Below are 12,857 nucleotides of genomic sequence, written 5' to 3'. Positions count from 1 at the left end.
AGAGATCGTGACGATAAAATCGGAGAGATTAGAGCCCACACAGAAACATACCGACAATCCTTCTTTCCACGAACAATACGAGACTGGAATAGAAGGGAGAACCGATAGAGGTACTCAAGGTACCCCCCGCCACACACCGTCAGGTGGCTTGCGGACTAATGATGTAGATGTGCATGTAGAGATGCTGAAGGTTACGTTCTTTTCGAGGACCACTATTGAGAAAATTTAGAGATACAGCATTTGAGGCTGGCTGCAGAACGATTCTACTGCCTCCAACATACATTTCGCTTAAAGACACGGAATGTAAGATACAAGAAATTAGGGCTTATACGGAGGCATGCAGACAGTCGTTTTCTCGTCGCTCTATTAGCAAATGGACCAGGAAAGAAAATGGATAGTAGCGGTACAGGGCGTAAGTGGTCACGACATATCACTTTGGTGAAGTTGAGTGAAAGGTCCGTTGGCCTTAAAGATACGAAGTTTGACAGGTAGAGAGCAGCAGATTCTGAGAGCACGAGCAGCGGCGGCAGTGAGTGGAACTGGGGGTGAGCGGCTGGACAGCCACCACCGGTGCCTGCAGCAGTTGGCGCAGCTCTGGCCGCGACAGGCGAACGCTGCGGAGTGTTCTCCGGTAACGCTTCTGCGCAGCGGGTGTGGAGGCGGCGGAGGCGGCGGCGGTGGCCGGTGAGCTGGCGTATAATAACGAGATATAGCGCGGGAGGCGGAGGCGCCGGCACACCCACACTCCGGCGGCTCCTCGTCCTCTTTTTATGTCGGAACGAGGAGGAAGAAGCGGAGGACGTGAAGGAGGAAGAAGTAGCAGCGGGGCGGGCTTCATTGAGGCGAGTCATCAGTATCCATAAGTAATAAGCCGGCGGGTCACCGTATAATGGCGCGTGCCCACCTCCAGCCGCGCGCTGCGGTAGCGGGTTCTGGAGCTCCAGTGTCCGTCCGTCTGTTATTGGGCCCTCTCGGCCGATAACGCGGCGCGGCCGGCCGCCGATCCCCCTCCATCCCAGCCCTCCCTCGCTCTGTCTGATTGAAGCCATCATCGGTCGCTATCTGCAGGAAGAGAACGCTCCGTCATAGCGATCGCTTGCGTCCACTGACGACCGTATCTCCCCGAGGCCGCCGCTGCCTGCTGCTGTACTGACTCTCAGTCCTACGCTCCCCTGCACAACAGCTAAGCTTGTTAACTGACAGTCAGCAGTGTCACTCTGACTATGAGTCTATATTACGACGTGTTTAATATTCGACAACAACTCTCTTTTTACGAACTATGCATCATTCGCGTTTTACTAATACTTATTAGCACAAAGCGTTTCTGCAGCACTCTGCTATCATCAGGCGCATTGGAGTTACAGGTTCCTTAATATGAATGAGCCGTGCTGCGGCTCGCGTTGGTACTGTCTGTAGGTTTCCGCCCTCTGTTGGAGGCCATACGGTATCGTTTAGTTGGCATGCTTGCGGTTGTTTGTCTTCTCGTGCTGACTGGCGCCACTCGGTTTCACAAGCCTTGCCTGCCGCTAGTGGCAGCAGCGGCAGTTATCGATATGTAGTAACTGTTTCCCTGTCTTTGGGGCAACGTCGTTGTTTTTCCGGGTCATCTTAAGAGGCACCCAAATGCCTTGCTCATACTGTGGAATCAAGCATTCAGGCCTGCGAGATGAGTGGTCTACCAAGCGAGTGGTTTTATTCTTATTTCTCGAGTAACATCAATGACTGATTATGAGCTCTAGTATTCACAATTAAGCTACAAATTATTCTCCTGTTTGAATATTACGCAACGGAAACGAATAACGCACATCTGACTGTTAGTAATTTACACAACTCTGATTGTTCACTACGCTCTGGAAATACCACATTTTATTTCTTACCCAATGGCTTTGACCAACACGTGGCCATCGCACTGAATATGAATGGCGTACACATTATAAATTCTGGATATCGTGACTACACACTATTCGAAGAACAAGGCCACCAATCTTTTTCTTTTCACTATCTTTTTTATTCCGATAAATTCTGTTAAGATTCAAAGATAACCTAAACACACCATTACATTTTATACAACAATTACACATGAGAAACTCCGCCCAGTGGGCATGGCTTTACATTGGTGATTCTCTTTGTTATGGTCTCGTAATGATCTAACGCTACAGTGCACTTTCTGGATAGGATGGTGGATCTTTGCTAAATCTCACACATCGACTCTCACACCCATCATCACGAAAATTGCCTCCAGACCGAGCGTGCGATACAAAAAGGAACGTGCATAACCCACTGCTTCTGAACCTATCTTGCTACTCTCCCATGCAAATCACACATAATTAAATTACGTGAAATACATCACATTGGCAACATAGAATACAATCGCAAAGAATAGTCACAACGTTAGAATCACTTCACTTTCAGCTTCCCCACGTCAATTAGTATTCATTCCAGTTTCACACGACACTGCCCCACTTCGTAACTTTTCTTTCCTACTACGAACTTTGGAGGATATATGCACGTCCTCCTGTGAAATGCAAGCCAAGTGGCGTTGCTGGATAGACGACTGACTCACTTTGCTTCTCTCTCAGAGTATCATAGTTTGAATCAAGCGTCACACGGAAACATGACACGCAAAGTAATATTAAGAACATATTCATCACACACTCGAGTCCTCAACTGATACCATGGACGAGTACTTTTCTTTATCTTTTGTCTCATACACAGATTGAGACTCACACATTACTTACCACGTGGAAGTGCTCGTCTCTAGTTTCAAGTCCTGCACACGCCATTTCTTAAATATTTTCAACTTATAGTACACTCGCCAGAAATTCACCTTAACGTTAGCACTAGGAAGTATTTCAACTTAGTACTAGCACTCGCAAGTATTTCAACTTATTGCTACACGTGGTTTCATTGTGACCGTTCCCCTTAATATTACCTGCCTGTCATTTAATTCTCCTCCCAAAAGAGAAATAATTGTTCCAAAATACTCTTAAGTATTCCACATGCATACCATTCTTTCCACTCTTTTCTCTTTACGGAGCACACCTAAGACAGGTTTTACCACCACAAGATCCAGCGCCAGAGTGCTGAAACATGGCCGTTCTTCAGGTCACCTCGCACCTCCGCTGAGGTGGGGGAGCACCTTGCTACCGTACTGGTCAGCCACATTTCAGGCGCTTAAAGCTCAGGTAAATTTCATCTCTTTGGTTCCACCAAAGGTGACCAAAGGACCATCTCAAAGATGATCATATAGTGCACATTCACTATCTGCGGTTTGCAGACTACCATACATTCATTCGTTTCACAGATCTCACCAAATGGGATGCAGGGATTTATTTTGTGGGAGTGCACATGTGGTCAATTAAATAAATAAATTGTCCTTTCCTACACTGGTATCCGGCTTCGGTGTATTAAGTAAAATGGAGCTATTATTACAAAAAATATGTTGTTCTGACAAGAATAACGAAGAATGTTGTACCTATTTTCAATGTCGGGCGGTACTGTATCCTTTCAATGTGAGTGCGCTAGTTCGGTTGGAGACTCAGGAGGAGCCAGGTCTGCGCAGTGCCAGAACACGCCGGGACCGTTGGCAGCATGCATCGACTGCCGGATGGAAGGGCTGTGGTCACGGGGGTGCACGACCTCGTCGTAGACCGGCCCCAGCAAGCTTTAAGATGAGTGCATTTCAATCCAAGTTGAGAAACCTCCACCATTTTGATATCTCGCGGTTCTCCAGTGACTTGGGTTCCTGTTGCTGCTCGTAGTGTCGCCGAGGCGAAGAGCATCACGTTGAGTGCTTGGGGAAGGCGGATCTGATTAGCTCTTCCTCAACCAGAGGTAATTTTTCTTGCCTGGTGGCCGCTAACGCCCCGGTTACCTGCCCTGGGGTTAGTGTATGTAACGGCAGTGTACATTTCTTCGCCTTGCCGCTGCTATCCGGTAAGGCGTGTAGTTTTGACAGCTTTCTTGATTGTAGGCCGGTTGGTAATTCCTCTACTCTGGTGGTAATGATTCCTTTCTTGTTACGGGGCTCTAAGCACAGTGTTATGGGGACGTAGTGCAGACCCCCGATTCCGCATTTGGTGTATTGTTCCATCGTTGCGTTTGGTTTATCGGAATTAAGGTAGCTTCAGCAAAATTATCATTAGTTATTCGTTAGACTTCCACCCGTCTGAGTTACCATCTTGTGAAGTGAATGCAGCACTTGGCAGCCTATCTCATCGCCCGCGAAAGTGTTTGTTGCCGGACCTTGTCATAGGTCGATTCCTGGGGCACCGTCTGGATCAGTTGCTTGTTTTTTAATTACCTTTTCCTATTGTATTTGCTGTTTTAAGTTTTTTATATCATTGCCATTTCTGTTGTGTAAGAGTTTCAGCTGTGATTGTGGTCTTTTGCCTCATAATTCTAATTTGGTATTTGTATTTTAGCAGTAAGCCTTAAAATCGTTTTTACTGCCGTTCCTGGCGCCTGATGCCTTCTGCTGTGTTTGGGACAACTTACCTTATTATTTCAATGCCTGAAAGTTGTAAATTGCAGCGAGTTCTTAAACAACTCCTAATTGATTTACATTCTTGGCGTGTAAGTCCTTCAGCCGTGATTGTAGTCGCTTGCCTTAAAATTCTAATTTTGTATTTGTATTTACGCAGTAAGCTTTTAGAACCATATTTACTGCCATTCCTGGCATCTGATGCCGTCTGCTGTGTTTGTGGCGACTTGCCTTTAATATTTCAACACCTGCAATTTTGAAATTGCAGCGAGTTTTAAACAATTCTTAATTTATTGCCATTCCTGGAATGTAAGACCTTGTGCCCAGATCTCAGTGGCTTGCTTTCAAAAAATTATCTGTTGTATCTGTATTTAATGGTGATTTGCTAAATTGTAACTCTCTGAAAACACTATTATTTACACTGTTGTTTATTCCTTCATTAATAACGTGTGGTATTTTTTATTTATTGTTGAGTCTGGAATTACTGGTTTAAAATAAATGGTGTGTAATTGTAAAAGGTAACCAATTGTAACTGATTACGGTCCCATCCACAATCGTAACCGAATCCTGCCTTCCCTTGACTACCACCAGGTTTCACTGAAGTGTAATGCTGCTTATTTTATGGTTACTTGTCCGGCATACAGAGCACACTTCTAAACGCAGCTTTGACATTCAGTCGCTTACATTCGAAATGTTGGTGGACTACATTTAGAATATGGACAATTGAATGTGTTACTTTTAAGTGATGGTGTGTTTATTCTTCTGACCAGAGTGCTAGATAAATACATATTCAGAAAGAAATGGTTAAATTTCAATACATAACCTCACTGGCACACCCGGCAAGTTCCTGTAATACCTTAGATTACTTACAATGTAATTATAAGCCACCTGATAATGGCAGCTTGCAGCACAAATTCGTTGCTCTAATAAGTATTAGTAATATGTGACTGAAGCAGTAAAAATTATCATAAATATTTGACACAGTCGTCGACTTCAACCAATTCCATACAACGTGGATAAATTTAAGTAAAATCATCTTATTCAAAATTCATCAGTATTATATCACAAATATTTAATGTAATATTCTTGATAATGAACGGACATATTTTTGAAAACAGTAGAGTATATCTTCGTTAAAGAAAGAATACTAGGTAACAGAATTTCCCAATTTTTCGGTTTTCAGTCTGTTGATGTACTTTATTCTTCTCATTTGCAGTGAACGAAAGAACGTCGATTTACATTACCGCGGCGATGGAGATGTGACGGTAACGTAGTTACGCGCATCTGGTATGAGGTATATTTCCCCGAGTTTTGTGAGTCAAGAATAATATACGGAATTATGGGAAAGAAAACTGAAGATCTGTTAGTCAAAGATCAGTTTAGATTCAGGAAAAGGTAATTTAGGAGAGGCAGTTCTCACATTGCGCTAGATAATCGAAGTAAAACTTACGAAAAATCAAGACACGTTCATAGGATTTATCGAGCTAAAAAAAAAAAAGCATTATATGATGTGAAATGGCGCAAGATGTTCGAAATTGCACATAGGTATAAGGAAAGAGGGGTAGCATACAATGTACACAAGAACCAATAGACAGCAATAAGAAAGGACAATGAACGAAATGTACAGATCAAGTATGGTGTAAGACAAGGATGGAGCAATTGTCCCCTGCTATTCCATCTGTTCATTAAACAAGAAATGCAGGAATAAAAACAAAAAAAGAACAGGATAAGAAGCGGGATTAAAATACAGGGCGAAAGAACATCAATGATAAGATCCGATCATGCTTTTGCTGTCCTTAGTGGAAGCAAGGAAGGATTACGGGATATAAGGAACGAATGGAGAAGACTTCTGCGCACACTGTATGGAGTCAGGGTAAACAAGGTTTAAAAAATGGTTCAAATGGCTCTAAGCGCTATGGGACTTAACATCTGAGGTAATCAGTCCCCTAGACTTAGAACTACTGAAACCTAACTAATCTATGGACATCACAAACATCCATGCAGGAGGCAGGATTCGAACCTGCGACCGTAGCAGCGGCATGGTTCCGGACTGAAGCGCCTAGAACAGCTCGGCCACAGAGTCCGGCTAAACCGAGGAAAGAAGAAAGTGATGAGAAGCAAATGAAATAAGATTAGCGATAAAATAACCATCGTATCTGGGGACCACGAAGTAAACAGACTGAAATAATTCTGCTTCCTTAGAAACAAAATACGATGACGTACAACGCAAGGAGGATTAAGAAAGCACACTAGCATAGGCACAGAGGACTTTCTAGGTCAAAGGAAGTCAACTAGTGCAACCAATGGCTTTAATTCGAGGCAGAATTTTCTGATTACATACGTCTGGAGCACAGGATTGTATGGAAGTGAATTATTGGGCCACATGGGGTAGCCGCGCGGTCTTGGGCGCCATATGACAGTTCGTGCGGCTCTCACCGTCGGAGGTTCGAGTCCTCACTCGGGCAAGGGTGTGTGTGTTGTCGTTAGCGTAAGTAGGTTTAAGTTAGATGAAGTAGCGTGTAAACCTAGGGACCGATGACCTCAGTAGTTTGGTCCCACAGGAGCTTACCACCACCACCACTGAATTATTGGAGTGTGGGGGAAACATGATTAAGAACGGAAATGAAGCATATAAGATTTGGTGCCACAGGAGGATGCTGAAAATTACAAGCGCTGATAATATTAGAAAGATCTCCACAGAATAGGAGAGGATATAACTATGTAGAAAAGACTGAGAAGAAGAAGGGTTAGAATGATAGAAACATATCGAACAGATAAATGAGGACGGGTGTGAGTGCTACTCTGAGAGGAAGAGTCTGCCACAGGCGAGGAAATCGTGACTGGCCTAACAGACTAACAACACAGAGCAGTTACCGTAGGACCATCTCATAAAAGACAAAAAAAGTAGTTCCACTTTAATGGTCGACTGTTTTTCTCTAGATAGGAGTCTTCGAATAGTACCCAAAATGAGCAAACACCGGCACTTTTGTAACTGTGATTCGAGGAGTGAGATAGTACAACCTTCCACGATCGACATAAAACTGCTCCTGGACTCTAGGAATTTGTAATATAACTGAATTCTTAGTTTACGTATTCACTGAGTGCTGAATCCACAGAGGATTAGGGAAAGCAACTAATTCGAAGGAGAGTTACTCCGTTTTATTACTCGCGGAACACGATGTCACAGATACTAATTTAGTGATAACAGTTCTAACGGACCCTCATCGTCGTGCCTTAAGAATAATCAAGTTGCAGCTCAGATTCCTTCCAAAAAAGTACGACTGTCACTGAATCATAACGCATCAAACGCTGTCTTTCACTACATTATATACACATCAAAAAAAAAGTTTTGCATCACCTCGCTCCCGGGGGTTCTAGAACCTGTACAGTACATTGGAATAGAGATTGCTGTACAACCGCTACCTCTAATACCCAGCAGCACGTCCTCTTGCATTGATGAATGCCTGTATTCGTCGTGGCATACTAACCACAAGTACATCAAGGCACTGTTGCCCCAGATTGTTCCACTCCTCAACGGCGATTCGGAGTAGATCCCTCAGAGTGGCTAGTGGGTCACGTCGTCCATAAACAGCCTTTTCAATCTATTCCAGGCAGGTTTGATAGGGTTCATGTCTGGAGAACATGAAGGCCACTCTAGTAGAGCGATGTCGTTATCCTGAAAGAAGTCATTCTCAAGATGTACACGACGGGGGTGTGCATTTGTGGACCATCAAGACGAATCCTCGCCAATATGCTGCCGATATGGTTGCACTATCGGTCGGCCGATAGCATTCACGTATCGTACAGACGTCACGGTGCCTTCCACGACCACCGGCACTGTACGTCGGCCCCACATAATGCTATCCCAAAACACCAGGGAGCCTCAACCTCCCAGCACTCGCTGGACAGTTTGTCTAAAGCGTTCAGACTGACCGGGCTGCCTCCAAACACATCTCCAAGAATTGTCTGTTTGAAAGCATACGCGACACTCATCGGTGAAGAGAACGTGATGCCTATGCTGAACGGTCCATTGAGCATGTTGTTGGGCCAATTTGTACCGCGGTGCATGGTGCCGTGGTTGCAAAGATGGACCTCGCTACGTACGTCGAGAGCAAAGTTGCGCATCATGCAGGCTATTGCACACAATTTGAGTCGTAACACTATGTCCTGTGGCTGCACGAAAAACATTATCCAACATGCTGTCAGGGTTCCTTCGAGCCATAGTCCGTAGGCACCGGTCATTCGCTGCAGTAGTAGCCCTTGATCAGCTTGAGCGAGGCATGTCATCGACAGTTCCTGTCTCTCTGTATCTCCTCCGTGTCCGAATAACATCGCTTTTGGTCCACTTCGAGACGCCTGGACTCTTCCCTTGTTGAGAGCCTTTCCTGGCACAAAGTAACAATGCGGACGCGATCGGACCGCGGTACTGACCGTGTCGGCATGGTTGAACTACAGACAACACGAGCCGTTTACCTCCTTCCTGGTGGAATGACTGGAACTGACCGGCTGTCGGACCCCATCCGTCTAGTAGGTGCTGCTCGTACATGATTGTTTACATGTTTGGGGAGGGGAGGGGGGGGGGGGGTGGTTTAGCGGCAACTCTGAATAGTCAAAGGGACTGTGTCTGTGGTACAATATCCACAGTCAACGTCTGTTTTTACGAGTTCTGGGGACCGGTGTGATGCAAAACTTTTTTTGATGTGTGTATAACCTTTCCCGAAGCCATTGACTTAATATCATTCAAGAGTTAAGACAATATACACCGGAATAGTTCATACATTTATTACTCAGTCGATATGCTGTAATTGTCTATACATTTCAAGACTATGAATTTTTTAATTTTTTTTTTTTACTTCTACGTAGAGCCACAAAGCGCTCCTGTACTATATTTTGTGTGTGCCTCTAATCCCCCCCTCCCCTCACCCCCACCCACCGCTCCTCCTCCTCCCCATGTGAACCATGGTCCTTGCCGTACTGAAGGTGCAAGTAAAGAGAGGGGGGGGGGCTTTTGTGGAGACCAGACTAACACATTATTCCTGAAGAGGGAAAGCAGCCTTTTCAGTAGGTGCAGCGGCAACTGTCTGGAAGAAAGACTGATTTGGCCTTGTGACATTAGTCAAGATAGCCTTTCTGAGCTGATATTGTGAATCCCTGAAAGTAAGGGGAATGCACAGAAAACGGAAATGGCATGCTACGAGAATGTTCGATCCCTTAATCTGGAAGAAAGGTTACATACTTCAAAAAAGAGGTTTGATAGACTAATGTAGATATAGTGGAAATTGGTGAAGTGTTGTGACAAGAAGAAAAAGCTTTCTGATCAGGTCAGTACAGGGATATGAGCACAAAATCAAATAGTATAATTCATAAGTAGGCCTAATAATGAATAAGAAAGCAGGAATGAGGGTAAGCTACTATTAACTGCATTGTTAACGCGTTTTCGTAACCAAGACAGGCACAAACCCAAGCTCACTGCTGTAGTACAAATTTATATGCCAACTAATTCCGTAGATGATGAAGAAACTGAAAGAATGTATGGTAACATAAAGGAAATTTTTCTGATAGTTTCGGGAGGAGGAAATTTAATTGTGATAAACGAATGAAATTCGGCTGTAGGAAAAGAAAGAGAAGGAAGAATAGTAGAACGATAAGGACTGGAAAAATGGTATGAAAGAGGAAGCCGCCTGGTGGAAATATGTGCAGAGCGTAGTTTAACACTAGCTAACATTAGGTTTTATTACCGTGAAGGAAGGGTCTATACGTGGATGTGACCAAGGGACAATGGAATGCTTCAGACTGATTATATACTGATAAGAGAGAGGTTTCGGAACCGGGTAACAAACTGTAAGCTATATGCAGCGGAAATGTTATCTTTGATCATAATCTATTGGTTATGAATTGCAGATCAAAACTGAAGGAATCACGAAAGGTAAAAGATTAACGAGAGGGGATCTGGCTAAGGTTGCAGAGGTTGCTGAGAATTTAATAGGGAAAACTGGACAACATTGGACTAAAAAAAGGGAAAGGGATAGAACAGAAGACGAACGCTTAGAGAGATGAAACAGTGAGGGCATCATAGGATAAAATAGACAAAAAGACAAGGCCTAGTAGAAACCCCTGGATAAGACAGGAGATATTGAATTTAACTGACGACAAGAGAAAACACTAAAGTGCAAAAAATGAAGCGGGCGAAAAGCAATAGAAGAATGCAAAAGGTTAGATGGGTGGATCGAGTAACAAATAAGGAGGTACTGTATAGAACTGGGGAGAAAAGAAATTTGTGGCTCAAATTGACTAAGAGGAGGGATTGGTTGATAAGAAACATCATGATGCATTAAGGAAGTGATTGTGTGATAATTGAAGGAAATAAGAGGAGAAAAATTGTAGAGGGAGATAAGGGCCTGAGTACTATAACCACGTTCTGATGAATGTAGGCTGTGGTAATTACTCACCGATGAAGAGGCGTTCACAATAGAGCCTAGCACGAAGAGCTGCATTGAACCAGTCTTCGAACTGAAGACACTAACACCAGCAAAAACAACACAATATTATATTGTTTTCATAATATTAACGAATTAATGAATTAAGTTGAGCTGTCGTGATCGTCGTTGCCCTTCGACTGTTCTGAGTTCTCTAGATTATTTATCATTTATGAAGAATGTAATATTCAGCGACAGACGAAGTGGGTAGCGTTGCTGGAGCACTGTCGCCGCCCCCGGTCGCAGAGTGTAACAACAACATCCCGGACTTACCGACGCGGGTAATGCAGACGTCTCGTTAGGATTCCTGTCAGAGACGAGCACCGCCCAGGTAATGGGCTGTACGCGCCGTCGCCCGCGACATAACTGCTGCAGCGGAATGTGTGCGACGTGCGATGATGCGGCAGCCGCGACAAAGCGGCACGGAAGTCGTAGGAAACGGAAGCTGACTGAATCAGCCTGAAGGCTCGTAAACATGGGCCACAAAACGTATTCATTCTTTCCTTTCAGTAGAAGCAGCATCATTATAACTACTGGAAATCCATGATAAGTAGAGAACACCTATATACATCCAGGACCACTGAGAATAGAGTATCCAGAGGGAAGGGAGGTATAAACTTTGCAAATAAGTACAGTGAGATCCGACAAGCAAGTTTGGTGCCAATGCGTATGCCCACAGGACTTGGAGTGGCGCTGGAACCGGGCAGGAGAACCTGTTTAAACGGCGCCTAGTGGACGAGTCATACACCTGAAGATCGCATCCCGACTCGAAGACGATGCTAATATGAGCAGAATGGCAAGCAGACGCGGTACATGGCATCAAACCAGTCTGAGAGCGGTCAAATCCTCGGCATGGATACCGGAGACGCCGTGTGGCTCGCCATGTCGATCGTTTGAGTGTTCTGTCAGACGATGTTGGCAGCAATGGACACAAGATGGGGCCGTCCGGTGTGGCCGAGCGGTTCTTGGCGCTTCAGTCTGGAACCGCGCGACCGCTGCGGTCGCAGGTTCGAATCCTACCTCGGGCATGGATGTGTGTGATGTCCTTAGGTTAGTCAGGTTTAAGTAGTTCTACGTTCTAGGGGACTGACGACCTTAGAAGTTAAGTCCCATAGTGCTCAGAGCCATTGGAACCATTTGAACACGAGATGGGGCCCACGTGCGAGGTACCGGGTCTGGAGCGACCTGGAGGACAAGGCGAGGGGATCGAAGGATCGTGCGGCAAGTGACAGGCTCCATGACATAAGCAGACGTACGGGTTCTAGTTGTTCCACCAACCCGTTTCTAGACGTGGTGTTTAGTGATGAATGACTATTGGCTGTGGGGACGGATGAGAACCGCATACGGGTGTGAATGCAGCCTGGTGAACGGTACAGTTCCGCTCACGCGGCCGGCCGTCACACTTGCGTAATGGCATCGGGGACTACAGTGTGCGACAACCGTTCCCCTCCAACTGTGGTACGTTGAAACCGTAAAGGATCAGCGGTATAATGAAGACTGCCTTTGACACTCTGTGGGTCCGTTATACCTAGTACACTTTTCAGCAAGATACAACTCGTTCACGTACGGCTTATGTTGCTCAAGATTTTCTATGTCATGTCTCGATTCTTCCAAAGCCAGTCAGCTCTCCACACTTACCCTCTATAGAGCATGTGAGGGACAAGCCGAAACGCCAGATGCCGCCGTGCCATCATTGACTGATTTGGAGGTGGCTGTTCAAGATTTAGTACCCAGTCTCCCTCAGAACAACATCAACTCGATACTGGACCGTGTTGCGGCATGTATTTGCAACAAGAGGTGCTCCAAAGCGTTACTCATATTGCACTGTATTTGGGTGACTGCCACGATAGCTGAGTGGTCAGTGTGACAGATTGCCGTCCTACGGGCCGGGGTTCAAA

Source organism: Schistocerca gregaria, chromosome 8 (genome assembly GCF_023897955.1).
Source record: "Schistocerca gregaria isolate iqSchGreg1 chromosome 8, iqSchGreg1.2, whole genome shotgun sequence".
NCBI classification, from domain to species: domain Eukaryota; kingdom Metazoa; phylum Arthropoda; class Insecta; order Orthoptera; family Acrididae; genus Schistocerca; species Schistocerca gregaria.
Note: the sequence above shows the minus strand (reverse complement) of the source record.